Genomic DNA, 27,598 nt, shown 5'->3' with positions numbered 1-27,598 from the left:
CTTGTCCAGATTGCTTAATTTATTGGCATAAAGCTGTTGATAAAAGTTTCTAATAATCCTTCCGATTTCATTGGTGTTGATTGTGACCTCTCCTTTTTCATTCATAATTTTATTAATTTGGGTCCTTTCTCTATTCTTTTGGATAAGTCTTGCCAGTGGTCTGTCAATTTTATTAATTCTCTCAAAGAACCAGCTTCTAGTTCTATTGATCTGCTCTACTGTACTCCTGGTTTCTAATTCATTGATTTCTGCTCTAATCTTGGTCAACTGCTTCCTCGTGTGTGGATTAGGCCTGTCCCTCTGTTGCTGTTCTAGCTTCTTGAGGTGAGAATATAAAAACTTTAGACTTTTCTATTCTTTTGAGTGAGGCTTGGATAGCTATGTATTTTCCCCTTAGGACTGCCTTTGCAGTATCCCATAGTTTTTGGACCGTTGTGTTTTCATTCTCGTTGGTTTCCATGAATCGTTCAAATTGATTTTTGATTTCCTGGTTTATCGAATCATTCCTGAGCACGATGGTTCTTAGTCTCCAAGTGTTTGAGTTTCTTCCACATTTTTCCTTGTGGTTGAGTTCCAATTTCAAAGCGTTGTGGTCTCAGAATATGCATGGAATTATTTCAGTCTTTTGGTATCAGTTGAGACCTGTTTTGTGACCCAGAACATGGACTATTCTTGAGAATGTTCCATGAGAATTAGAAAAGAATGAGTATTCTTTGGTTCTGGTGTGTAGTGTTCTATATATATATATCTATGAGGTCCAACTCGTCGAGTATGGTATTCAAAGCACTTGTTTCTTGATTTCTTGCTTTGGTGATTTGTCTATTGCTGGTAGTGTAGTGTTGAGGTCCCCTACTATTAACATATTTTTATCTATATGTCTCTTTTTTCTGGTTAAGAGATGGCTTGTGTATCTTGTTGCTCCCCTGTTGGGGGCATATATATTTCCAATTGTCATATCCACTTGTTGGATCCATCCTTTAAGAATAATATAGTGCCCTTCTGTGTCTCTAACTATAGTCTTTAGTTTAAAATCCAAACTGTCTGATATGAGAATTGCTACCCCAGCTTTCTTTTGAGGTCCATTGGCGGGAAAGATGGTATTCCATCCCTTTCCTTTCAGTCTGGATGTATCTTTAGGTTCAAAATGAGTCTCTTGTAGACAGCAAATGGATGAGTCATGTCTTCTTATCCAATCTGCAACCCTGTGGCGTCTTATGGGGGCATTTAGGCCATTTACAATGAGACCGATTATTGAGAGATATGATTTTAATGATGCCATGTTGCCTGTAAAGTCTCTGTTTCTATAGATTGTGACTTTCTGTTCTGTATCACTCTTGGGGGCTTTTAATTTTTATAGAACCCACCTTAATATCTCCTGTAGGGCTGGTTTCCTGGTTACAAAATTGGTCAATGACTGGCGATTCTGTAAGGTCTTTATTTCTCCATCAATTCTGAATGACAGCTTTGCTGGATAAAGGATCCTTGGCTGCATGTTTTTCTCTGAAAGAGCTTTAAAAATGCTCCCCCCCCAACCCTTTCTCTCATTCCAGGTCTGTGTAGACAGGTCTGACGTAATTCTGATACTTTGCCTTGGTACGTGAGAAATTTCTTTGCCCCGGCCCCTTTCAATACTGTATCCTTGGATCTAATATTTGCGAAATGCACTATGATGTGACGTGGTGTAGGTTTCTCATGGTTGAGCTTGGGAGGGGTCCTCTCTGCCTCTTGGACACCAATGCTTGTTTCCCTTGCTAGATTAGGGAAGTTTTCAGCTACAATTTGTTCAAATATCTCTTCTAGACCTCTGTTTTTCTCCACCCCCTTGGGGATGCTGATGATTCTGACATTGGAACATTTCTTTGAGTCAGTAATCTCCCGTAACCTACATTCTTGAGAATGGATTTTTTTGAGCCAGATTCTATTTTAGCTTCCTCTTCTACTGACCCATCCTCCAATTTGCTGATATGTTCTTCTGCCTCATTCACCCTGGCCGTCAGAGCCTCTAGTTTTGACTGCATTTGGCTCATAGAATTTTTAATTTCTGCCAGATTCGCTCTCATTTCCACCATTAGAGATTCTATATTCTCATTAAAATTTTAATTAATACTTTTGTCAAGTCTACACATCATCTTGACTATTGTAACTCTGAATTCCATTTGTGATAATTTGGTTACATCCATATCCATTAGTTCTGTGGCAGAGGCCACAGACCCATTGTCTTTTCTTTGCTGGGGGGGATTTCTCCTTCTCCTCATTCTGATGAGGAGAGGTTACGGGGTTGTCCAGAGCACAAATTATTGACCGGGACCCAGGCAGTATGCACTTGTTTTATAGGGATCTTAGGGATGTGGGCTTCTTGATTTTTCAGCCTGCCTTCTCGGGGAGGGGCCTGCTGCGCTGATACTCAGGCAACCCTGTTTGGGTAGAGTCTCTGTGTCCCCTGCAAGGGGGGGATGGGGATGGGCACCCTTGAGCTGGTATTTCCAGGCTTCTGTTCTCTGGCAGCTTTCCCTGGCGGTTTGCTGTGCCTCTTCTGAGAGTCAGAGCAGCAGTGGCTGAATCTCAGCCTCTATCTCAGAACAGAGGAATCGTGGACCGTTCTCCACTGATGTTCTGGCCACTTTAACTCTGTTACTGTTGGTGCTGCTCAACCCTGCAGCATACCGGGATGTGTGCCCCACACCCGGCGTCCCAGCCCTTATTTCCAGGGCCGGCGCATCTCTGTCCTTTGCGTTTCTAGCACCGCCAGCCACCAGCAGCCCCCGAGTGCTCCTGGAGCTCCCGGTCTCATTCTGGTTCCAGTGAGCACACCGGAGTTCCGTGAGAAGTCTGGTCATGCGTGTTCCCTGGCTCACGGTGTCAGTCAGCTCTCTCGCGGGTGCCGGTCCGGGTCCGGGAGTCCGCCCACTCCCCCTTGCCGGTGGCTACCGCTTCCTGGCGCCCAAACGCAGCGGCTCCCTCCCCCTTCTGTTTATCTTACGATATCTGTGCACAGTTTCATGGCTCCCCGCTTCACACCTCAGTACTCAGTGCTGGAGATGTTCGTTTGTAGAGATCCAGATGTATCTTCCTGCATCTTAGGCTGATTCCGTGGATGTTCAGAATGGTCTGGTACCTATCCAACTAGACTCAGGGGTACAGCTGAAAAAGGGGTCCCCTACTCCTCCCCCATCTTAATTCCTCCCCCCTATTTGGACAGTTTAAATCTTGATCAAAACTTTCTGGGGCGCCTTGGGTGGCTCAGTCGTTAAGCGTCTGCCTTCGGGTCAGGTCCTAGGTGACTTATTCTTTGCAAGGCTTTTCTTGGATGTGGAGCACCAGGCCTCTTAAGAGCCTAGACATTGTCATTTTTCCCTCTCCCCTCCAACCTCCCCATGAACTTGTTCAAGGCATTCTTCATGTCTTCATTCCTGAGAGAGGAGATGACGGGGTTCCGCAGAGGGGTCACTGCGGTGAAGAACACAGACACCACGTTGTCCTCCAGGAGGCTGGTGGATGGACAAGAATAGATGAAGATGCAGTATCCCAGGAAGAGTGTGACGATGGTGAGGTGTGCTCACAGGTGGATAAGGCCTTCTGCCTGCCTTCAGAGATCTGTTGCCTCAGACTCACCATGATGACTGCATAGGACACCAAGAGGACCACGAAACAGACCATCAAGATCAGCCCGCTGTTGGAGATGATGAGGATTTCAATGATGTGGGTGTCCGTGCAGGCCAGTTTGATCACCTGAGGCACATCCCAGAAGAAGCTGTCAATCTCATCAGGACCACATAGGGCAGCTTGATAGTGAGGGAGGTCAGCGATATGGAGTTGATGGTACCCCCCGTCCAGAGGGCCACAGCCAGCAGCACACATACTTTCCAGTTTATCACTGTCATGTACTGCAGGGGTTTGCAAATGGCCACGTACCGATCGTAGGCCATGACAGTGAGGAGAAAGATCTCGGTGCAGGCAAAGGGGTGCAGGAAGAACATCTGGGTGACGCAGGCCTCAAAGGAGATGAGCTTCTCTTCTGACCATGTATCTCTGAGCATCTTGGGGACAGTGACCGTGGAGTGGCAGACATCAATAAAAGATAGGTTACTGAAGAAGAAATACATAGGGATATGGAGCCGGCGGTCATAGATAATAGTTATGACAATGAGGATGTTCCCAATCAGTGTCAGGACATAGGAAGTGAGGAACAGGGCAAACACAGTCATCTGCACCTTCTGATTGACAGATAAGCCTCTAAGCCGAATGTATGTCACGGAAGTGGTTTGATTGAGTAGGTCCGCCTCTTCCATTCTCTTTGTTGGACACTCTGCAAAGAATTAGGAAAAAAAATAACACTTAGCATCTGTATCAATCATCTGGTCACTTAATTTCTTCTGTGTTTGCTTTTCCCTCCATCTGGAGCTTATGGTCCAGTATCTTATTTTAAAAACCCCATTCAGCGTCTTCAATCATGCTGCATACACAGTAGGCACCACAGAGACATTTTTGGGAAAATAGTGCAGAGAACCATGATTCACCAAGAGATATAAGGCAGCCTTGGAGAGCGGAGGGCTTATATTTACTCATAAATCTTTAGCAGAGAAGAAACCAGGAGTTTTCTACCCCAAGCCAGTAACATGTTCAAAGTTGTACACAGCCTGGCCTTGAGCATGGTTTTCTCTATTGCCTGTTGACTGCGTTTTTCACTCGTCCGAAGGACTTCCACCCCTGCGCGCTCTGCCGTGATGCCCTGGGACTGTCATGGCAGTGACCTGGTCTGTGGCCGGTAGACGCTTTTCCCCAGTCGGCTGAACAATGGGCAGGGTGGTTGGGGTGTCTTAGAAAGAGCTGAGAGTTTTCCTCATTTCTTTCTTTCCTCCCCTCCCCTCCCCTCCCCTCCCCTCCTCTCCTCTCTTTGTTTCTTTTTTTTTTCATTTTATAGATAGGGAAAATGAGGCAGAGAGAGGTAAAGCAATGGGCTTAAGTTCACAGAGAATTGCAGTAACAGCTGTGTCTGGAGCACAGGCCTCCTGAGTCCCAGACCAGGCTCTCTATGCCACCACTCTGACCTGAATCGTTTATGTGATGGTTGGCATAATTAGGGCGCTAAGTGGAATGGGTCTTGGTGAGCTGCCTCTTCCTCTGCTAGGTGCACCCCACCAGCCTGGTTGGGCATCTGTGGGGAGTCTCTCTTCTCTCGCTTGTCTTCATGTCACAGCCTGGATGCACAGTCTTCCAGGGGTGCCCACCCATGCATGCTGCTCTCTTGGTTCCCGGGATCCGCTCATCCTGTGCTATCTTCTTCCCATCACTGATCACTACTGGAGTGTTCCCTCATTCCTCAAGGGCAGGCTCTCTGCCAGACAAAAGAATCAGCTTAACATTGGTTATGAAAAAGGACTAGAGAACTCTTTATCTTCTGCCTCTACTTATCTTTTCCATCTCCAGTATTTCCTATTTCTCATCGTGCTGGTCTTCTGCAGACAGTGGCCCTTTTGATAGTCTATATCAATAGAGGGAAGATTAAGGTAGTGTCAAATTAGGAAACTAGCAAAGTAGAGTCATGGGAAAAGAAGGTATTTCTGGGGCACGAGAAGACTTTTAGTTAACATTTGAATTAAACTCAGAGTGTTTAGAGCTTAGATTAATATTTATTGTAACATCTTAATGTAGTGACGGATTAACTTTACTATTAAGCAGTTTTTCTTAGTGGGGGTGCCTGGGTGGCTCCGTTAGTTAAGCGTCTGCCTTCGGCTCAGGTCATGATCCTGGAGTCCCGGGATTTAGTCCAGCATCTGGCTCCCAGATCAGTGGGGAGTCTGCTTCTCCCTCTGACCATCTCCCCTGTCCCCTCTCATGCTCTCTCTCACTCTCTCAAATAAAGAAATAAAATCTTAAAAAAAGTGAAATATTTCTTAGTATTCACTTAAAGCTTCTGCTCTAGAAAGCTACTTTATTTCATTGTTTTCTAGATTTACTTATTTTTAGAGAAAGAGAGAGTATGTGTGTGTGTATGTGTGTGTGAGTGGGGGGGGGCAGAAGGAAAAGGAGAGAAAGAATCTCAAGCCAACTCCACACCTAGCACAGAGCCCGCTAGGGGGCTTGATCCCACAGCCGTGTTTTCATACTTGAGCTGAAACTGAGAGTTAGATGCTCAACCAGCTTAGCCATTCAGGTGTCCCCAGAAAGCTATTTTAAAAGTTGTATGATTTACATCTGTTCCCTTTTTAATTTACTAATCAACCGAAAGGATGATTGCAAACTAGAAAACTAAAGAACTGAGCAAGAATGAAGCCAGGGGTTTATTTTAAATTAATCTGGAGAATTTCACCGCACAGAGTGGATGGAGAACTAGGTCTGTAATGAAGACTTGTGTTCCATCATCATCACTTTTTTTTTTCTATTTCTTTGGAGCTGCAGGAAAAAAAGCTTTGAGAAATGGAGATGTGCCCCACTGCAGTAGAAATTTGGTGTCAGTTTATGTTGAGAATATGGTGCACAAAAAGAAAATCGAATGTCTGTGGCATATGCTTCAGAAAAATGTAGGAAAATAATTAAGAACAAAACCAGAGTAAGACAGAGTGTCTGTAAAATCACCCTGGGTTGTTTCCGGTGCTCCCGTCCCCTCCAAAGAGAACTGAATTGTCACGGTCTGGTAGTTTCAATGTCAAGTTTTGATAGTGAATTATTTTCTAGTGGAAAGAACTAATCAGACAAATTTAAAGTTGGGCACATCAGATAACCTTGTTTACCTTGATTTTTCCATAAGCATGGCCAGAGCCCTCAAAGTTCTCCTGGGTCTTGTTCAGTTTTTGGTGATCAGTCACGGTAAATACATATGGTGATATTTTACCAGGAGAGCTCCAGGGTTTTTGCAAAATTTTACACCTTAGCGCCTATATTATTATCATCGTTATTAGTATGTTGTGCATGTAACTCTGCCTTAAGATTTTCGAAAATTGGTTTCCAGTCAGCTGGAAATGTGTCGTAAGAATGATAAACTTTTTGCACTTTTTCAGATGATATTGGCAGTGGAATGATTCAAAGTCACTATCAACCACTTTTCCAGGCCATGCTAGCTTACCAGGAGATTTCTAACACAAACTTGTCCTAATTATTCACAACCAGTGTGATGGAGGCATTGTTTCCTTGGCAGCACACTCTCTGGGTGTAAGTTTTATATGGCTAGCTTCAGACAGATTATTCTACCGAGTACTGAAGGGAAATGTGTACAGAAAGAGAGCAGCTGGGGCTGGCAGCTGCAGGGTTGGGTGGTTTTTTGGTTTGTGTGTGTGTGTGTGTGTGTGTGTGTGTGTGTGTGTGTGTGTGAGAGAGAGAGAGAGAGTGTTTACCTGAATTACATAGGTTTTATCTCCTTGGGACCTTTTAAGCAATGTCATCACCTTACCCTAGTCATAGTTAGAAAAAGTTAATTCTGTGGGGACTAACGTTACAGACTTTGAAATTGTCAGTAGGGGAATTTAAAGGGAAAGCAGGGCTTCCACATCTAAACCTTTAGGATGTGTTTAGACATGATTAAATGAACTACTAGTCTGTGCTAAGTATTAGGTGAGGGGCTTTCATGGTTTCTCATGTAATCCACATACAAACACAGAGATGAGGCACGGGCCATGGAGTTAAGATTTTAATCAGCTCTCTGCCAGAGAGGGCAAGGGTTTGGCCTTGAGGGTCAGGTTGTGTGAGTGCAAGTCCTAGATGTGTAAGTTTGGGCAAGTTCCTTAACCTCTCTGGGCCTCAGCTTCTCATCCATAAAACATCAATAACAATGGTCTTTTGTTTCTTAGGACTCTTGAAATCTTTGCAAAGCCTGTGGCACTTAGTGAATATGTTGCTTAAGTTAATGCAGTTAAGCAATATGCAATTCAAACAAACAAGAAAGCCACCACCCCGTAACAGCCAACTCTTTTGGCATCACTATTGGCCTCCTTTTCCCCAGTTGTCTTGTTGCGTTTGTTACCATTGATCAGAGGCCAGACTTGAAGGGATTGAAAAACTCAGAGCTTCTAGAACACAGAGATACTGCTACTTGATCCATGTGGGGCTTGTATTATATTGTGACGTTGGCAACTAGGGTATGCATAAGGAAGAGGGGTATACTGCCCGTACTCATTCTCAAGTAGTTTTGTAATTGAGATCCTTTATCCTAGGCATAGTACACCAAGGATAATATAGAAAATGATGTTCAGTTGATTATAGGGCAATTACTATCACCACTGTCACTGATACTATGCAAGGTTGAGAAATTAATTTTTGGCCTAACCTACAGTGTCTGTATTTCCCACTTCTTCTGGGTAGCCCTCTCCCCTGGCCCACTACGTCCCTCTCTGACTGTATACTGAATGTCCCACTCAGGCTTTTTCTCCCAGGAAGTCCCTCATGCTCCAAAAATTGTGTGTTCCCATTTCCTCTGCAGAATAAATGAGAATTATGGACACTGGCATAGCACTTGAGAGCTTGTAAAGCTCTTTCACACTCATTAATTTATTTGATCTTCACAATATCCCTGTGATATTGTGGGGAGCATTATAGAAAAAGTAGACTTGGCATTAAGTGATTTTCAGAGTTTATATATCAGGGAAGCAGCTGAACCAGGTCTTCTGCTGCTGATTCTGATATTTACTCCATTACTTCACTTGGATGCTGTATTTCTGAGAGAAGCCACACTAAAAAGAGTTGCTTGTTGAATCGCATAGAAAGGTTTCATTGGTTTCGGGATAGGTAACTTCTTGGTTACCTTGGTTACCTTGGTTACCTTGGTTTTTTTAAAGATTATTTATTTATTTTTTGGAGAGAGCATGGCGGGGGGAGGGAGATGGAGAGGGACAAGGAGACTCCTCACAGAGCAGGGAGCCCCCACTCTGGTCTCATCAGGGGGCCAGATCCCAGTACCCTGAGATCATGGCCTGAACAAAATCCGATGCTTAATTGACTGAACCACCAAGGTGCCCCACATTTTCATATTTTTGATCCTCCTGACTGACTCTTTCCTTCTTCCCATTCCATTCTGTCCACTCCAAAAGATCAAAGTGCCATACTCCTCCCTTCTGAAAGGTCACTGACTCTCTGCTAAAAGCAGACAATAAGGGGTTTATAATCTAGGGTGTGTGCAATATCACACTTACTGTAACATGAGATAAAAAGATCCTACATGGAATTTACAATACAGTGAATTAAGGTGACTTGTATTTTAGGAATTTGAGTTGAGATTTCTGTTCCTTATAATTGAAACCATCCTGACTGAGAAAACATTTGATCAGTTTTGACTCACTGGACAATGTTATTGTGAAGAATGCATTGGAGACAGTGAAGAATACTGTTACTGTGGGTTTCATTCTGATTGATAAGAAAGAATTTGTTAATGTCATGTGTGGTGGGCAGAATAATTCCCCCAAAGATGTTGCTTTTGGAATCTGGGGAATCTGTGAAAAGGGACTTTGCAAATGTGATTAGGTTATGGACCTTGAGGTGGGGAGATTCTCCTGGAATATCTGGGTGGGTCCAAAATAATCACTAGGGTCTTCCTGAGTGAAAGAGGGAGGCAGGAGAAGCAGAGTTCAAGAAGGAGATGTGACCACAGAAGCAGAGGTAGGAATGACGAGATTGCCGGTTGGAGGCGGGGGAGAAGCCAAGGAATGTAGGCTACATTCATTCTAGAAGCTGGGAAATTCAAACAAACAGATATTCTCCTAGAGTCTTCAGAAGGACTGTAGCCCTATTGACATTTTGGTTTTAGCCTCATGAAACCGATTTAGACTTCTGATCTGCAGAACGGTAAGATAATACGTTTGTGTTGCTTTAAGCCACTGAATTTGAGGTAATTTGTTATAGCAGCAATCAGAAACTAACACATTATGGAAATTGTCAGAAACTTAGAAGAGATTATGCGTAGAAGGGAAGGAAAAATTCTCCCTCTACCCCATGGTCTTCTGGCTGGACCAAGAATTAAATTTACATGAGACAGATTAAGAAAAAAAAATCAAAGTTTTATTACAGGGGCATGACAAATTGAGACCAAAAGAAATAACCAAAGCAGGCAGTTTTTATACTTTTTAGACAAAAAGACAGTAAATCACAGAGGAATTGGCAGGATATAGGAAACTTAACATTAGGAGCTTCAATTCGTAAGGAATTCGAACAGAGTATGGGCTGGTGTAGTAAATTAGTAAAAAGGAACAAGGTTGTTTACACAGCTTTCTTGGTTCTTAATTTCCTATCTCTTGTGATAAGGATATTTTTTTTTTTTTTGCCTCCTGAAACAGGAAGGATGTCTTTCACATGGTAGGCTTATTTCCTGCTTTCACAGAAAAAGAGAAGGGTATGAATGTCCTTCTTACATAACCAGTCTCTTAAGTAACTTATTTTACTTTATTTGAAAGATTTTCTGTGTTGGTTTGAGAGAAAGAGTGTGGGGGGAGGGCAGAAGGAGAGGGGAGAGAGAATCTCAAGCCTCCTCTGTGCCAAGTGTGATGCCCAATGCTGGTCTTGATCGCAAGACCCTGAGTTCATGACCTGACTCCAGATCACGAGTCGGAGGCTTAAACAACTGAGGGACCCAGGCGCCCTGGCAAAAGAACACTTTTGATATATTTCCAGGCAATGCAGGGAAGTGACTAGTGCAAGAGGGAAGACAAACAAGGGGGACGCTGCATTTCCCTAACTTACTGCCTAAAGAGATTTAGTTTCCAGTCTACGGGTCAGGGATGAAGAATACAGGCGAAGCTCAGCCATTTCCATGAGTTGGAGACAGCAAGATGGAAGTTGGGAGAAGTCAATATGGCTGTGGTTTACAGTACAGAATACTGAGGAGAGCGGCACAGAGAAAGAGGACCTCAGAAAGCCATCTAGGATCACTTTTGAGTTTTCATAGAATTCCTCAATTGGGCACCTGTGTGAGGAACGTATGTGCTGTGGGGAAAATTATAGCCCAGGGGAAGCAGAGAGGAAAATGTCACTAGCCTTCATACACAATCAGGAAAAGTCTGTGCTACCAGCAGCAGGCAGAGTGGAAAACCTCGTAATTCGTGGGACATTGCAAAGAGAGCTCAGAATACCAACAGAACAATAGCAAAATATATTGAAGACTACTGTGATACCACCTAACAAACCTTTGGAAAGCTAGTCTGGAAGGATAAAATAGTTTTCCAGGACCCTCACCATCAGAACAATCCTCAAGAGTATGTGTAGAAATATAAGCAATAGTTAATATCTAACATTAAAATTCACAATACCAGCCTTCCAACAAGATTACCAGGATGCAAAGAAGGAGAAAAGTTCACCTCATACTGAGGAGAAAGATTAAACAATAGAAATCTACCCAGAAATAAAGATGATGGAAATATTGCACATGTACATTCAAACAACCGTTAGAAAGAGTTTTTATATATATAAAAATGTACACAAAGGATGAAGTGAAACAGAGGTATAGAAAATATGAAAACAAGGAAAACCCAACTTCTGGAGCTGAACAGTGGCACGTCTAAGATGAAAAATGTAGTAGATGGGCTTTCTTTCACGTTAGACACTACATAGCAAAAAGAGAGAGAGAGAGACAGAGAGCGAACTAGAATGCATGATCATAGCAGTTGTCCAGAATAAAGTAGAGAAAAGGAAGGGTACAAACCACGCCGTGCACACAAAGACTGGAGTAGGTGTGAGCTTTGTAGCAATTTCAAGTGGCCTGGTAGATAAGAAATTGGTTGAGGTACAGAAAAAAAAAATGTTTGAAGAAGAAATGTCTGATTATTATCTGAATTGCATGAACCCTCTACACCCATAGATTCAAGAATTCAGGAATCCAGCCAACAAAACCCCCAAACATAAGGATCATGAAAAAAACCCTCCTTGTCAACCTACATCCTAATAAAATTGCTTAAGACCAATGCTAAAGAAAAAATCTAAAAAGCAGATGGAGATGAGTCCATTGCATTACTTGTCACGTCCCTAATTCTGTAGATGGTCTCTGTTTCTTTCTGGTCTGTGTTACTCTTGGAGTCTCTCTTCCCTTACAGGATCCCCCTTCCTATTTCTTGCAGGGTGGTTTAGCGGCCAAATCCTTTGAGTTTCTTTCTGTCCTGGAAGCTCTTTATCTCTGCTCCTATTCGGAATGACTCCTTGCTGGATAAAGTATTCTTGGCTGCATGTTTTTCTCATTTAGTACCCTGACTCGATCACGCCAGCCTTTTCTGGTGTGCCAGGTCTCTGTGGATAGGTATGTGGCTAGTCTATGGTGCTTACCCCTGTCGGTGAAGACCCTCTTGTCTCGAGCTGCTTTCAGGATTTTCTCTTTCTGTCTGAAATTGCAAACGTCACTAGTATATGTTAGGGTGTTCCTCTATTCTTATGGATTTGGGGAAGAGTACTCTCTACCTCTTGGACTTGAATGCCTGTTTCCCTCCCAGATTAGGGAAGTTCTCAGCTACGATCCACAAAGATAGATCTTCTGTCCCTCTGTGTCTTCTCCCTCAGGGCCAGAAGTAATTCCAATATTGTTTCCTTTTGTGGCATCACTGATTTTTCGATTCCTCCACCCATGGTCCATTCGTTGGCTTTCTCTCTTTTCCTCAGCTTCCTTCCTTTCCATCAGCTTGTCTTTGGTGTCACTGACTCTGTCTTCTGCCTCATTGACCCTAGGCGTTAGAGCATCCACATCCAATGTAGACTGCATCTCAGTTAGAGCCTTTTGAATGTGGGCCTGATTCGATTTCATTTCTGCACTATGAGAGTCTCTCGTGTCATTTATCCTTTTTTCAAGCCCAGCTAGCAACTTTGTAATTGTCATCCTGAGTTCCAGCTCTGACATCTTACTTAAAACCGTATGCATTAGATCAGTGGCAGAGAGTGTTACCTCTGGCTCTTTCTTTTGCTGTGAATCCCTCCCTCTAGTCACTTTTCCCAGAGAAGAATGAATGGGGGAGAGAGAGATTGGGATCTCACAGGGTGGACAAAACAGGGTGATCCACTTGGTCCCAAGTGTCTTTTGGTCTGTGTGTTGGAAGTCACTCAATCCCAAAATTATAAAGAAAGCCATACTCATATATATATATATAGCGAAAGGAATCCAAAAATGAGGAATATAGGAGCGCCTGGGTGGCACAGCGGTTAAGCGTCTGCCTTTGGGCTCAGGGCGTGATCCCGGCGATCTGGGATCGAGCCCCACATCAGGCTCTTCTGCTATGAGCCTGCTTCTTCCTCTCCCACTCCCCCTGCTTGTGTTCCCTCTCTCGCTGGCTGTCTCTATCTCTGTTGAATAAATAAATAAAATCCATTAAAAAAAGAAAGACTCTCTTTAAAAAAAAAAAAACAAAAATGAAGAATATGTGTATAAAATGTCAATGTAAAAAATGACAGTTCAGAAAAGATTGAAAAATGAAGACTTGCTAAAATAAAAAAAAAAGTGGTTGGAAAGGGAAAAAAGAGGGAAAAAAAAGAAATGGAAAATTTTGAATGGAGAGAGAAATGAATCATGAGAAAAAGCCTCAAGCTCTAGGTGCTATTTTCCCCTAGCGCTGGAGTTTGGCCATCCTCTTTGGTCTGTAAACTTGCTGTTCACTTGTTCTTTCACCTCGTTTTCGGGGGGCGGGGGCCTAGTGCGCTGATTCTCGGGTGTTTTTGCCTGGACGGGGATGCACTGCCCCTTGCCAGGGGGCCCGGTGGGGCTCAGGGTCAGCTGGTTGCTCTGTGTGCCTTGTGTTCCCAGAGGGCTTTCCCTGCCTCTTGAAAGGGTGAGAATAAAAACGGCCGCCCTCATCTGTAGGCGCAGAGGTGTGATGCTGTTGTGCACCAAGTTCTGTAGACTTCTGCGGTGCTCCCCACACCAAAGCTCCTTGGGGAAGGCGGAGGGTCACAGCGCTTCTGTCCTTTGCAGGGCTCCCAGGTGGAGAGCTTCCGATCAAGTGGACTCCCCGTCAACCGACTTTGTGCAAGGAGAGGGATCTCTCCCTTCTCCTCACTTGTGTCTGGAGCAGGAAGCGTAGGCACCGCTCTCACAACAACTGAACTGCAGGGTTATCAGGAATTGGGGCTGGCAGGGGCAGGGGGTCACTGCTGGAGGAGCCTGAGGGGTGTGGAGGGGCTATGCCCAGTGCCAAAGCTGCCGGTTGAGGCTCTGTCCATCCTGCAGCTTCCATGAGCACCCAGTGTGCTTTGGAAATGAGGAGGTTGTGGAATACAGGTGAGGTTCAGTGGGGGTGGAATCTGGAGCCGACGACCAGGAAAGAATTCTTGAGACGTCTTTGGTGCAAAATTGGTGGTTTATGACAGGACCCATGGCAGAAAGAGATGCTGCCCTGGCTTGTGAGGGGTGGCTGATAACAGACCATGGGGTTGGGGGAAGGTAAGGAAAAAGGGAGGTTGAGATAATACTTGCATATGTGAAAGAAGACTCACAAGGTACAGAGGCCTTGCCATTGTCTCGGGAAGGTGGTTTTGCCCTCTAGCAAGGCATGAACATTAAGACGGTTGGGAACTTCCTGGAGGCTGCAGAGTATAAGGACATTTCATTGTATCTACTTTCCCTTCAGGAAGCTAAGTTATTGATAGAAATGCTTGGTTCTTGTAAACTGCTAAGACATTGGGAAACTGAGGGAGACTTAAGTCTTGCAGGATTGTGGTGTCTATAGGTTAACTATTTCTTTGCCCTTTAGGGCAGCCAGGAGTGCCTGAGGAATGTCACGTACACCCCATGGTGGGGGTGTGTGTGGGGTGTCAATTCCGGCTTTGTCCTCAGCTAGCCTTCTCTTCCCTCCTCAGTAAAGGTCCCCCCTGTTCACAGAGGTTCAAGCAGTTCTTGCTGTTGCCACCTAGTGGACATATGGATGAACACATTCAGGTCATGTCTGTGACTCACTGACCTGAGCTGCCATGAGAGCTTGGTTCCTTCCTGGGAGGACAAGGCCCAAAAAGGATGGACCCGGAGCAAGCAGACAAGTGTGGCCTGGCCGACGCCCCTCTGCTGGCCTGGAAGCAGGACCCGGTTGCTCTACTTAGAAGCTGAGTTCTAGAGCAGGAGGGGCTGGAGTGGCTGGGGTGTGTCCCGGGATGGGGTCTGGATGAGGGGTGTTCCAGGACGGGTGTGTGTGTGTGTGTGTGTGTGTGTGTGTGTGTGTGTGTGTGTGTGTGTGTGGTGGGGCAGGGATGCTTGTGGAGGGAGGATCCGTGAGGGCGGTATGGAGAGGCTCTTCCCTGCTCCACGGGTCCCGCCCAGGTATCCTGATGGCCTCACTGTGGGCTTGTCTTCCTCATGATTTCAGGGTTCATCTCTAGTCTCCGGGGACCCTCCTTTCCCGAGCAAGGCTCCACGGAATGAAAGAGAGTATAGATAGAGGACCCTGTAGTCAATACTCCCACAGTGGGACTAAAGTGTGTTCCAGAAATTGTGCTTTTAGGAAACAGTCCTAAAGCAAAAGAGATTTTAGGGCACATTGTACTCTTCACTTTAAGGATGAGACTCCAAGAATTGGAGATGTCTCAATTGTTCGGCAGGTGGTGCTGCTGAGTAAATGATGTGTAGCCCCTGAGAATGCAGAAGGGGACAGGAGGAGCAGTGCCTGTCCCCTGTGGGGACCTCAGGCCGCACAAGAGCCCAGCTGTGGAACCCTCCCTGCCCCACCCTATCCCACACACAGGCAAACCCCCTCCCCCCACACACTCACCCATACACTCCAAGGGAAAGGACTGGAAGAGGGCCGCCATGTGTTATGGGCTATCGTGATAGAAGGTAGAAGGAATGTGTCTTCCTTTCTTCATATTTACATCACTATTTTACTAACAAAACGTAATCTGGCTAAAACCTTAGAGAACTTTTTAATTACCTGATATGTTTGTAATAAAGAGGAAGATTTAATATGCAGTCTTAATATTTTTCTAATATGCACATTAGAATCATTGAAACCTGGCCTATCCAGGAAAATGAAAGATTTTGAAGGTGTCTCATGAACCCAGATATTTCTGGCTCTTGGGTCACACTTACAAAAGGGAAGCCTATCCCAGATCATGAAAACATTTCATTTTGGGGCTTCACATGCGCAGTATTGTATCAGGAATATTCCTTTGTAGTAAAATGGGGTTTTTTTGTTTGTTTGTTTGTTTCTGTTTTTGGTTTTGTTTGTTTTTTAAGAGAAAAAAACCTGAAAAAAAAATATGAATCACTCATAGGTTACGTAGCTAGATACAAAAAGGGCACACCGTCTGATCCCACACACATGAAAACCCAGAAGAAGCAACTCACAGAGGCGGAGAGGGGAGCCGTGGCTGCAGGGACTGGGCTGAGGGAATGAACAGTATCTGACGAGTGGCACGGGAGTCTCTGGGAGGGAAATACTGTAGAAGGACAAGGCTGTGAAACACTCTGTACCTAATGACACCTGGAAGTACAATGTAAAAGGATCAGAGTAAAATTCCATGAAAACTCAATTTGTCCTTTATTTATAGACCAGAATATATTAAGCAATGAAATAGGTGCATGAACAACGCAAAAATTAGAAACACTGGAAGGACAGGGGAGGGGAAGCCATCCTTTGGGGATTCAGCGAGCAGGAACTGCTGCTCCGGGGCCGAGGCCGGTTGCTCCACTGAGAGAGGTGGTTGCTGGAGCCTGCTCGGGCTCCTGGCTTTCCAAAGCTGCAGGTGACTCTTCTAGCTCCTGACAGAGAGTCAGAGCTGTGAGTATATCCTCCGCTGGCTCTGACATGGCATGTGGCCTAAGGGGCTCTTCAGGGACCTCCATAGCTAGGACTGGAGCCTGCTTTGGCTCTGGGGCTGCCAAGGGCACAGGTGGCTCTTGGAGCTTCTGACAGGGACTTAGAGCTGTGAGTCTGTCCTGCGCCGACTCCGACAGGGCAGGTGGCATCAGGGGCCCTTCAGGGACCTCTCTAGCTAGTGCTGGGGCCTGCTCTGGCTCCTGGCTTTCCAAAGGCGCAGGTGACTCTTGCACATCCTCACGGTGGATCAGAGCTCTGACCACCAGCTGCACTGGGCCCGACACGGCAGGTGACGTCCCTGCTCTTTTGAGTTGCTGAGCTCCAGCAGCAGTGATGGGGTTTTCCAGCTCAGGCTCTGAAGCTGCAGCAGGCAGCACAGTGGGAGCTGGGACTAGCTTTCGGCACGGTTCCGGATCTCGCTCTGGGGCCGCTGCTGTGGCTCCAAGAAGAGAAAGTGTGGTCATGATGATTGTCTTTCCATGTCCCTTCCAAATGAAGGCAACTTTGCCCACCACTCAATATTGTCTGAGTCTAAGAACCCGTCCCTGGGTGGTCTCCCCATATTGTAGCCCATGGGGACAGTGATCTGAGACCACTCCTTGCTCCCAGCCACACTGCAGTCTGCGGAGGCTTGCTCTGTGTGGCCCATTCTCTCCCCTCCACAGGCCTCCATCAGTCACCCCCAGTCCTCCTCACCCCCAGCCTCTGGCCCAGCGGGCTCGAGATGTCGCAGCCGAGAGAGGAGGAGCCAGGCACGTTGCTCCAGGTCTGAGCCTGGCACATTGAGCCTTGCGTACGCCAGTAGTGTCTTTAGGCAGGGAAATTCTGGGGGCTGGAAGAAATCTTCAGGGTAGTGGCCCAGCCAGGTGCCCAGGATGGAGGAGATGGCCCTGGGGGCAGACAGGTGGGCAGAGGTGTCAGAGGACGGGGCACCTCCCACACGGATGCCCCAGGGAACCCCTGTGGGAACCTGGGCCCCTGGGTCCCCGGCTCCTGGCTGTCAGAGCCCATTCCTACTCCATGTCCACCTGTGATGTGGCAGTCCTGCCTGAGGCAGACCTGGTCACTGAGGAGGGGCTGGCCCAAAGCCTCTGTGAGTGGGAGCCCTTGACCCCTGGTGTGACCATTTCTGTCCTCGTCGTGGAAACTGGACGCCCTGCTCAGTCTCCCGGCCCACTTGCCGCGTGACTTCCACTGCACGTGGGCAGGGAGGGGTGGCGTGTCTGGCGTGGTCATTGCCCTCAGTGCACACTAGTGCTCTGTGTCTATCCAACCAAGGAGGGAGCAAAGGGACTCTGTCCCATCCCTGGCCTTCCCAGGACCCTCCCGATACCTCCCACTTCCCCTCCTGTGCCTACGTGCTGCCTCGTTCAGTAGGTGCCAGGAGAGGGTGTCCTTCCGTGGACACCAATCTCCCACTGGGTGGGGGACGTCCAGTCCCCGAGCCCTCCCTGGGTCTCCTCTGAGTACCTGCTGAGCACCCAGTGTCGACGTTCCACCAGATGTGTGGAAGCCATGCCCTTTGTTCTGGGTCCCAGGATTGGGGTAGAGACAGGGCTGGGAGGCGGCGGTGATGGGGAATGACACTGTTAGGGGCTGAGGCTGCCCTCCAGCCCCCTCTGCTCTCCCACAGTGCCCACACCCCACCCAGGGCTCTCCAGGACCCCTTTCCTCTTCTGCAGAAGAAGCCCTGAGACCTGGACCCTCCAACAGGAATTGCAGATGTGTGGGATGAGGGTCCAGCAGCCCCCAGATCACAGTCCCGTCGCTGCCCTCTCAAAGAAGGAAGGGCCCTGTGCATTAGCCAAAGCTCACTCACATGCCCCGCTGCTCCTGGGCTCCGCCGATCTCGTCCCAGGAAGAGAGGACGCATCCGTAGCTAGAGGAGGCCGGAGGGGTGGTGGGGGGATCGCATGAAATGTCCTGTGAACCCTCCCTCTCATCATATCTAGTGTCACTGTCTGACTGCCGACTAGAATGGAGCCCTGGGGTGCTCCCGGGTGCTGTCTGCTGTGTGCGTGGGATCACAGTCAGCGCCCAGGGAAGCGTCTGCAGGTCTGCACCTAGAAGGGCATCCATCCTTTATGCTCGATGAATGGCAGGGCCCCCACCAGCCCCATCCCAGAGAGCTGAGTGGGCCTGGGGCCCCCTGCTCATCCCCGGGCATGCCTGCTCTGGTCTCACCCAGGACACAGAGCCCAGATGGAGTGTCAGATGTCCTTTTCCAAGGGGAAAAGAGCCCAGCTCAAGACCGTGGTGACGGTGAGGGCTGAGGCAGAGGCTTCTTCATGGGGAGCGGGACGATGGTCCACGAGCACGACCACAGCCCCTGTAGCGGACCTTTCCACAGGGCCAGGCACCCAGGTGTCCTTAGCCTACAGGACCCCACTGAGTCCCTGTAATAACTCTGCCCCAGTCCGAGGAGCCAACTGAGGCTCCGGGAAGTTGGGTGGCATTCCCCAGACTCCCAAGCACGAGGTGGGCAAATCCCACTGGGCTGTGGAGGGGCAGGGTGCTCACCTTGTCAACAGCTGGTCCAGCACCTCCTGGGTGGTAGCAAAAGCTCTGTATGTGGCCAGGAACGTGGAGACGTAGCTGAGGTCTCTGGCTAGGAAGGCGGGCAGCAGGTGTTCTACTCGCTTCTTCAGCAGCTCTGCCCGTTGGGGCCACACCACGCAGGTCCCATTGCTCTTCCCGGTTGAGGCCTTTCTAGCCTGAGGTGGGACAGGGGAGACATGCGGTCTTCACTGCAGTCACCAGGAGGGTTGGGGGTTGGAGCCCAGAGCAAACCCCCAGGCTCTCGGTGACGTAGGCAAAGAGGTGGGACAGGAGGGCCCACAGTAGACAAAAGGAGCAAGGTGCCTGGCTGGTTCCGTGAGTTCGGGGTCCGCCTCTTGGTTTCGGCTGAGGTCATGATGCGCGCGTCCTGAGATCGAGTCCATCCTCAGGCTTCGCACTTAGGGCGGGGTCTGCTTGAGGATCCTGTCTCTGCCTCTGTGTCTCCCACCCCCGTCTCTGTCTCTGTCTCTATCTCTGTCTGTGTCTCAAAAAAATACCTCATGCAATCCTTTTAGGGAAAAGGGAGAATGGCAACAATAGGAGGATGTGAGGTGGGGGGTGTGTGAATGGACGTTGGTATCTCAGGTCAGATCGTTAGCTGAGTATTGACAGCCTCTCCCTGCACTAAGGGCATCGTCCCTGTGATTTCTGACGATGTATCCCACGCTTGAGAACACAGAGACTGTTTCATGGGTGGGGGTGCTCAGCATTTTAGGGTACGTAGGATGTTCCGTGCAGCACTGTGAGGTGGCAACAGAAGGGAATCACATGAACGTCCTGCATCTGTGAAGGGCTCAATGGCTGCGGTAACTGATGGGCCTTCTGGAATGTTGTGCAGCACAAGGAGGCGCCTGCTCCGGACCCTGGAGGGGCCCCAGGGATGTGCTCCTTTACAACCAAAGGGCAGAGCAATAGGCATAGTACCGTGAGCCCCATGCCCCTTTGGGGAAAAGTCTCCCAACTCACCAGGATCTCGAGCAAGGGATGAGAGGTGGTTTAAGGTCGCTTTTCTGATATTCGTACAGATATGTGGATAGGGACTGTGCATCGGGCCAAGGCCGTGGCAGGGCCCTGAGGGCTGGTTTGGGGAGGGGATGGGGATCCGGGTTCACATGGGAGCAGGAGTCTAGGACGGAGCCCCGAGGAGCCCAGAGGCTGGTTTCTGGGATCTGGGTCCCTTTGTGCCGCATCGGTGCCCTGGGTGCTGGGTCCCTCCGGCACCTCCACTCACCCTGAGCCAGCGCTGGACTTTGTTGGCAGTAGGGGACTCCTTCCTGTCCTTCAAGGAGGTGGGGCAGGGGATCCCATCGTTCAGCTCCTGCCCCGTCTCCTGTGTGGAGCTCTGTAAAGACAGTGCCCGGCAGCCAGGCGGGAGGCCTCAGAGGTCTGTCTGGCTGCCTTGGCTGGTCCTCAGCCCCAGGGGACTCCCTTCCAGACACACCACACCCCAGGATGCACGCAGCTCCACCATGGAGAGAAAAGTGACACAGCTCGAGGGCCTTGGATTCACTCTGGCCCTGGTGAGAGGCACCTCGGGAATCCTCTTTCCACCCTGCCCCCCCCACCCCCCCGTGGCATCGGTGTGAACATGAAGGCATCACCAGGGTATCCACTGCCCTGCAACCTCCTCCAGCCCAGGGCGGGACCTCCCCCACATACCCCTCTTTCCCTGAAACTGGGGGAATGGGGCTGCCCAGGGATGGCTCGGAGAGGTGGCCTGGCCTGGCCTAGGTCGCTCGGTATTACCTTCCGGCACCTCCTGGCAAAGGCCCTGAGGTGTCGGGGGCGCGGGTTGAGCCAGTGTCTGCAGCATGTGAAACGTCCCTCACCCCGGGGATTCTGGAAGCCAGAGCCCCGGAAAATGGGCACGCAGCAAGAGAACATCTTTCACTATCGAATGTCTCCGGCCAAGTGAGCCTGATACGGGACCGCACTAGAATGTGGGTGCCTGGTGACCGGGGTTCCGAGTTCCGTTGGGGTCGGTTATCAGGGAAGTGACTTCACTTCCTGGGATCCCCTCCCTGAGTCCACACCTGGACTAGCACCTGCACAGACAGTGCTCTGGGCTGCCGACTGCTCATCCCCTTTCTGCATGCCATGCCAAATGTGTACCCAGTGACACCAACACAACCCTCTCCACAGGCCCCAGGGAAGGTCTGGGTGCAGCCAGGGCCCCAGCTTGGAAACACCCCTGGGCTCTGATGCAACTCTCCATCTTCCCTGTTTTGGGCCCCGGAGAAGCCGTTGTGCCTGTCAGGGATGGTCTGTGTCTTGCCTGTGCGATAGGGATTATTCCAGCGTGTACTTCTTGCAGAAGTCCACAGGCATAGGTGGGATACCATCTAAGAAACTGGGGGAGTGGTGTCGCACGTAGGGAATACCTGCCACCACATTTTCTTCCTTTCTCACCTTCTCTGAGTCTGTAGCTCCTCCGATCCCACCCACAGTCCCTAGTGTTGTGTGTGTGTCTGTGCACATGTGTGTGCCCCAGTACTCCTATTGTGCAGGCCCAGTCCCACTTAGGGGTGGATGGGAAATAGCTTTCCCAGGTCTTAGGCTTTCTAATTTCCAAGGCAAACCCTGCAGAAGCTATTGGAGCCTTGGCTCAGAGGGGCTGAGCCCACCCTTACTCCTAGACGCTGCCAGTCGTGTGTCACGAGCCATCCCTCCTTTCCTCTGGGTGTCATGTGGGCAGGGGTGCCGTCAGTGGGTTGCCCTGGCCTGGGCTCCTCCTCAGACAGGTACGTGCTGGGATGCCTCCTGCCTGGGATGTCGATGCTTCTTCCCACCCCCATACCATCTCCAGGTCTACAGCCAGTTCCAGAACACCACCTCTTCCCGAGCTCCCAGTGAGTAGCTAGGTTCAGCCATGGCCCCACCTTTGAGGACACTCGGAGAGCTGGGTTCAGGCCTGGTTCTGCCTTCTTACCAGTCTGTGATTCTGGGCAAGCCACGGACCCTGCTAGGGTCTTCCCCTTGTTGCAGAGGCCGTCTCTTACGTAACTGACTTTATTTTCGTTGAAAGATTTTCTGTGTTGGCTTGAGAGACAGAGTGTGGGGGGTGGGGAGGATAGAGGGAGAGGGGAGACAGAATCTCAAGCCGACTCTGTGCTGAGTGTGATGCCCAATGCTGGTCTTGATCCCAAGACCCTGAATTCGTGACCTGAGTCCAGATCACGAGTCAGAAGCTTAAGCAACTGAGCCACCCAGGCGCCCTGGCAAAAGAACACTTTCGATATATTTCCAGGCAATGCAGGGAAGTGACTAGTGCAAGAGGGAAGACAGACATGGGGGACTGTGCATTTCCCTCACTTAACTGCCTAAAGAGATTTAGTTTCTAGTCTATGGGTCAGGGATGAAGAATACAGGCGCAGCTCAGCCATTTCCATGAGTTGGAGACAGCAAGATGGAAATTTGGAGAAGTCGATATGGCTGTGGTTTACAGTACAGAATACTGAGGAGAGCTGCACAGAGAAAGAGGACCTCAGAAAGCCATCTAGGATCACTTTTGAGTTTTCATAGAATTCCTCAATAGGGCACCTGTGTGAGGAACGTATGTGGTGTGGGGAAAATAATAGCCCAGGGGAAGCAGAGAGGAAAATGTCACTAGCCTTCACACACAACCAGGAAAAGTCTGTGCTACCAGCAGCAGGCAGAGTGGAAAACCTCGTAATTCGTGGGACATTGCAAAGAGAGCTCAGAATACCAACAGAACAATAGCAAAATATATTGAAGACTACTGTGATACCCCCTAACAAACCTTTGGAAAGCTAGTCTGGAAGGATAAAATAGTTCTCCAGGACCCTCACCATCAGAACAATCCTCAAGAGTATGTGTAGAAATATAAGCAATAGTTAATATCTAACCATTAAAATTCACAATACCTGCCTTCCAACCAAAGATTACCAGGATGCAAAGAAGGAGAAAAGTTCACCTCGTACTGAGGAGAAAGATTAAACAATAGAAACCTACCCAGAAATGAAAAAGAGGATGGAAGTATTGCACATGCACTTTCAAACAACTGTTAGAAAGAGGTTTTATATACGTAAGAATGTACACAAAGGATGAAGTGAAACAGAGATATAGAAAATATGAAAACAAGGAAAACCCAACTTCTGGAGCTGAAGAGTAGCACGTCTAAGATGAAAAATGTAGTAGATGGGCTTTCTTTCACGTTAGACACTACATAGCAAAAAGAGAGAGAGAGAGACAGAGAGAGAACTTGAATGCATGATCATAGCAGTTGTCCAGAATAAAGCAGAGAAAAGGAAGGGTGCAAACCACGCCGTGCACACAAACACTAGAGTAGGTGTGAGCTTTGTAGCAATTTCAAGTGGCCTGGTAGATAAGAAATTGGCTGAGGTACAGAAAAAAAAAATGTTTGAAGAAGTAATGTCTGATTATTATCTGAATTGCATGAACCCTCTACACCCATAGATTCAAGAATTCAGGAATCCAGCCAACAAAACCCCCAAACATAAGGATCATGAAAAAACCCCTCCTTATCAACCTACATCCTAATAAAATTGCTTAAGACCAATGCTAAAGAAAAAAATCTAAAAAGCAGATGGAGATGAGTCCATTGCATTACCTGTCACGTCCCTAATTGTGTAGATGGTCTCTGTTTCTTTCTGGTCTGTGTTACTCTTGGAGTCTCTCTTCCCTTACAGGATCCCCCTTCCTATTTCTTGCAGGGTGGTTTAGCGGCCAAATCCTTTGAGTTTCTTTCTGTCCTGGAAGCTCTTTATCTCTGCTCCTATTCGGAATGACTCCTTGCTGGATAAAGTATTCTTGGCTGCATGTTTTTCTCATTTAGTACCCTGACTCGATCACGCCAGCCCTTTCTGGTGTGCCAGGTCTCTGTGGATAGGTATGTGGCTAGTCTAATGTGCTTACCCCTGTCGGTGAAGACCCTCTTGTCTCGAGCTGCTTTCAGGATTTTCTCTTTCTGTCTGAAATTGCAAACGTCACTAGTATATGTTAGGGTGTTCCTCTATTCTTATGGCCTTGGGGAAGAGTCCTCTCTACGTCTTGGACTTGAATGCCTGTTTCCCTCCCAGATTAGGGAAGTTCTCAGCTACGATCCACACAGATAGATCTTCTGTCCCTCTGTGTCTTCTCCCTCAGGGCCAGAAGTAATTCCAATATTGTTTCCTTTTGTGGCATCACTGATTTTTCGATTCCTCCACCCATGGTCCATTCGTTGGCTTTCTCTCTTTTCCTCAGCTTCCTTCCTTTCCATCAGCTTGTCTTTGGTGTCACTGACTCTGTCTTCTGCCTCATTGACCCTAGGCGTTAGAGCATCCACATCCAATGTAGACTGCATCTCAGTTAGAGCCTTTTGAATGTGGGCCTGATTCGATTTCATTTCTGCACTATGAGAGTCTCTCGTGTCATTTATCCTTTTTTCAAGCCCAGCTAGCAACTTTGTAACTGTCATCGTGAGTTCCAGCTCTGACATCTTACTTAAAACCGTATGCATTAGATCAGTGGCAGAGAGTGTTACCCCTGGCTCTTTCTTTTGCTGTGAATCCCTCCCTCTAGTCACTTTTCCCAGAGAAGAATGGATGGGGGAGAGAGAGATTGGGATCTCACAGGGTGGACAAAACTGGGTGATCCACTTGGTCCCGATTGTCTTTTGGTCTGTGTGTTGGAAGTCACTAAATCCCAAAATTGTAAAGAAAGCCAAACTCATATATATATAGCGAAAGGAATCCGAAAATGAGGAATATAGGAGCGCCTGGGTGGCACAGCGGTTAAGCGTCTGCCTTCGGCTCAGGGCGTGATCCCGGCAATCTGGGATCGAGCCCCACATCAGGCTCTTCTGCTATGAGCCTGCTTCTTCCTCTCCCACTCCCCCTGCTTGTGTTCCCTCTCTCGCTGGCTGTCTCTATCTCTGTCGAATTAATAAATAAAATGTATATATAAAAAAAAGACTCTCTTTAAAAAAAAACAAGAAAACAAAAATGAAGAATATATGTATAAAATGTCCATGTAAAAAATGACAGTTCAGAAAAGATTGAAAAATGAAGAGTTGCTAAAATTAAAAAAAAAGTAGTTGGAAAGGGAAAAAAAGAGGGAAAAAAATAAATGGAAAATTTTGAATGGAGAGAGAAATGAATCATGAGAAAAAGCCTCAAGCTCTAGGTGCTATTTTCCCCTAGCGCTGGAGTTTGGCCATCCTCTTTGGTCTGTAAACTTGCTGTTCACTTGTTCTTTCACCTCGTTTTCGGGGGGCGGGGGCCTAGTGCGCTGATTCTCAGGTGTTTTTGCCTGGACGGGGATGCACTGCCCCTTGCCAGGGGGCCCGGTGGGGCTCAGGGTCAGCTGGTTGCTCTGTGTGCCTTGTGTTCCCAGAGGGCTTTCCCTGCCTCTTGAAAGGGTGAGAATAAAAACGGCCGCCCTCATCTGTAGGCGCAGAGGTGTGATGCTGTTGTGCACCAAGTTCTGTAGACTTCTGCGGTGCTCCCCACACCAAAGCTCCTTGGGGAAGGCGGAGGGTCACAGCGTTTCTGTCCTTTGCAGGGCTCCCAGGTGGAGAGCTTCCGATCAAGTGGACTCCCCGTCAACCGACTTTGTGCAAGGAGAGGGATCTCTCCCTTCTCCTCACTTGTGTCTGGAGCAGGAAGCGTAGGCACCGCTCTCACAACAACTGAACTGCAGGGTTATCAAGAATTGGGGCTGGCAGGGGCAGGGGGTCACTGCTGGAGGAGCCTGAGGGGTGTGGAGGGGCTATGCCCAGTGCCAAAGCTGCCGGTTGAGGCTCTGTCCATCCTGCAGCTTCCATGAGCACCCAGTGTGCTTTGGAAATGAGGAGGTTGTGGAATACAGGTGAGGTTCAGTGGGGGTGGAATCTGGAGCCGACGACCAGGAAAGAATTCTTGAGACGTCTTTGGTGCAAAATTGGTGGTTTATGACAGGACCCATGGCAGAAAGAGATGCTGCCCTGGCTTGTGAGGGGTGGCTGATGGTAGACTATGGGGTTGGGAGAAGGTAAAGAAAAAGGGAGGTTGAGATAATACTTGCATATGTGAAAGAAGACTCACAAGGTACAGAGGCCTTGCCATTGTCTCGGGAAGGTGGTTTTGCCCTCTAGCAAGGCATGAACATTAAGACGGTTGGGAACTTCCTGGAGGCTGCAGAGTATAAGGACATTTCATTGTATCTACTTTCCCTTCAGGAAGCTAAGTTATTGATAGAAATGCTTGGTTCTTGTAAACTGCTAAGACATTGGGAAACTGAGGGAGACTTAAGTCTTGCAGGATTGTGGTGTCTATAGGTTAACTATTTCTTTGCCCTTTAGGGCAGCCAGGAGTGCCTGAGGAATGTCACGTACACCCCATGGTGGGGGTGTGTGTGGGGTGTCAATTCCGGCTTTGTCCTCAGCTAGCCTTCTCTTCCCTCCTCAGTAAAGGTCCCCCCTGTTCACAGAGGTTCAAGCAGTTCTTGCTGTTGCCACCTAGTGGACATATGGATGAACACATTCAGATCATGTCTGTGACTCACTGACCTGAGCTGCCATGAGAGCTTGGTTCCTTCCTGGGAGGACAAGGCCCAAAAAGGATGGACCCGGAGCAAGCAGACAAGTGTGGCCTGGCCGACGCCCCTCTGCTGGCCTGGAAGCAGGACCCGGTTGCTCTACTTAGAAGCTGAGTTCTAGAGCAGGAGGGGCTGGAGTGGCTGGGGTGTGTCCCGGGATGGGGTCTGGATGAGGGGTGTTCCAGGACGGGTGTGTGTGTGTGTGTGTGTGTGTGTGTGTGTGTGTGTGTGTGTGTGTGGTGGGGCAGGGATGCTTGTGGAGGGAGGATCCGTGAGGGCGGTATGGAGAGGCTCTTCCCTGCTCCACGGGTCCCGCCCAGGTAGCCTGATGGCCTCACTGTGGGCTTGTCTTCCTCATGATTTCAGGGTTCATCTCTAGTCTCCGGGGACCCTCCTTTCCCGAGCAAGGCTCCACGGAAAGAAAGAGAGTATAGGTAGAGGACCCTGAAGCCAATACTCCCACAATGGGACTAAAGTGTGTTCCAGAAATTGTGCTTTTAGGAAACAGTCCTAAAGCAAAAGAGATTTAGGGCACATTGTACTCTTCACTTTAAGGATGAGACTCCAAGAATTGGAGATGTCTCAATTGTTCGGCAGGTGGTGCTGCTGAGTAAATGATGTGTAGCCCCTGAGAATGCAGAAGGGGACAGGAGGAGCAGTGCCTGTCCCCTGTGGGGACCTCAGGCCGCACAAGAGCCCAGCTGTGGAACCCTCCCTGCCCCACCCTATCCCACACACAGGCAAACCCCCTCCCCCCACACACTCACCCATACACTCCAAGGGAAAGGACTGGAAGAGGGCCG

General features: G+C 48.4%; 1 pseudogene; it reads right to left on the bottom strand.

Moving 5' to 3' along the window:
- Positions 1–3,334: 3,334 nt before the first annotated feature.
- LOC148107610 (olfactory receptor 4E1-like) lies at positions 3,335–4,355 on the bottom strand (annotated as a pseudogene).
- Between the last annotated feature and the right edge of the window lie 23,243 nt (positions 4,356–27,598).

This window comes from Ursus americanus, chromosome 27 (assembly GCF_024610735.1).
Source record: "Ursus americanus isolate L20-20 chromosome 27, mUrsAme1.1.p, whole genome shotgun sequence".
Taxonomy (NCBI): Eukaryota; Metazoa; Chordata; class Mammalia; order Carnivora; family Ursidae; genus Ursus; species Ursus americanus.
This window is presented reverse-complemented; position numbering and strand designations above follow the sequence as displayed.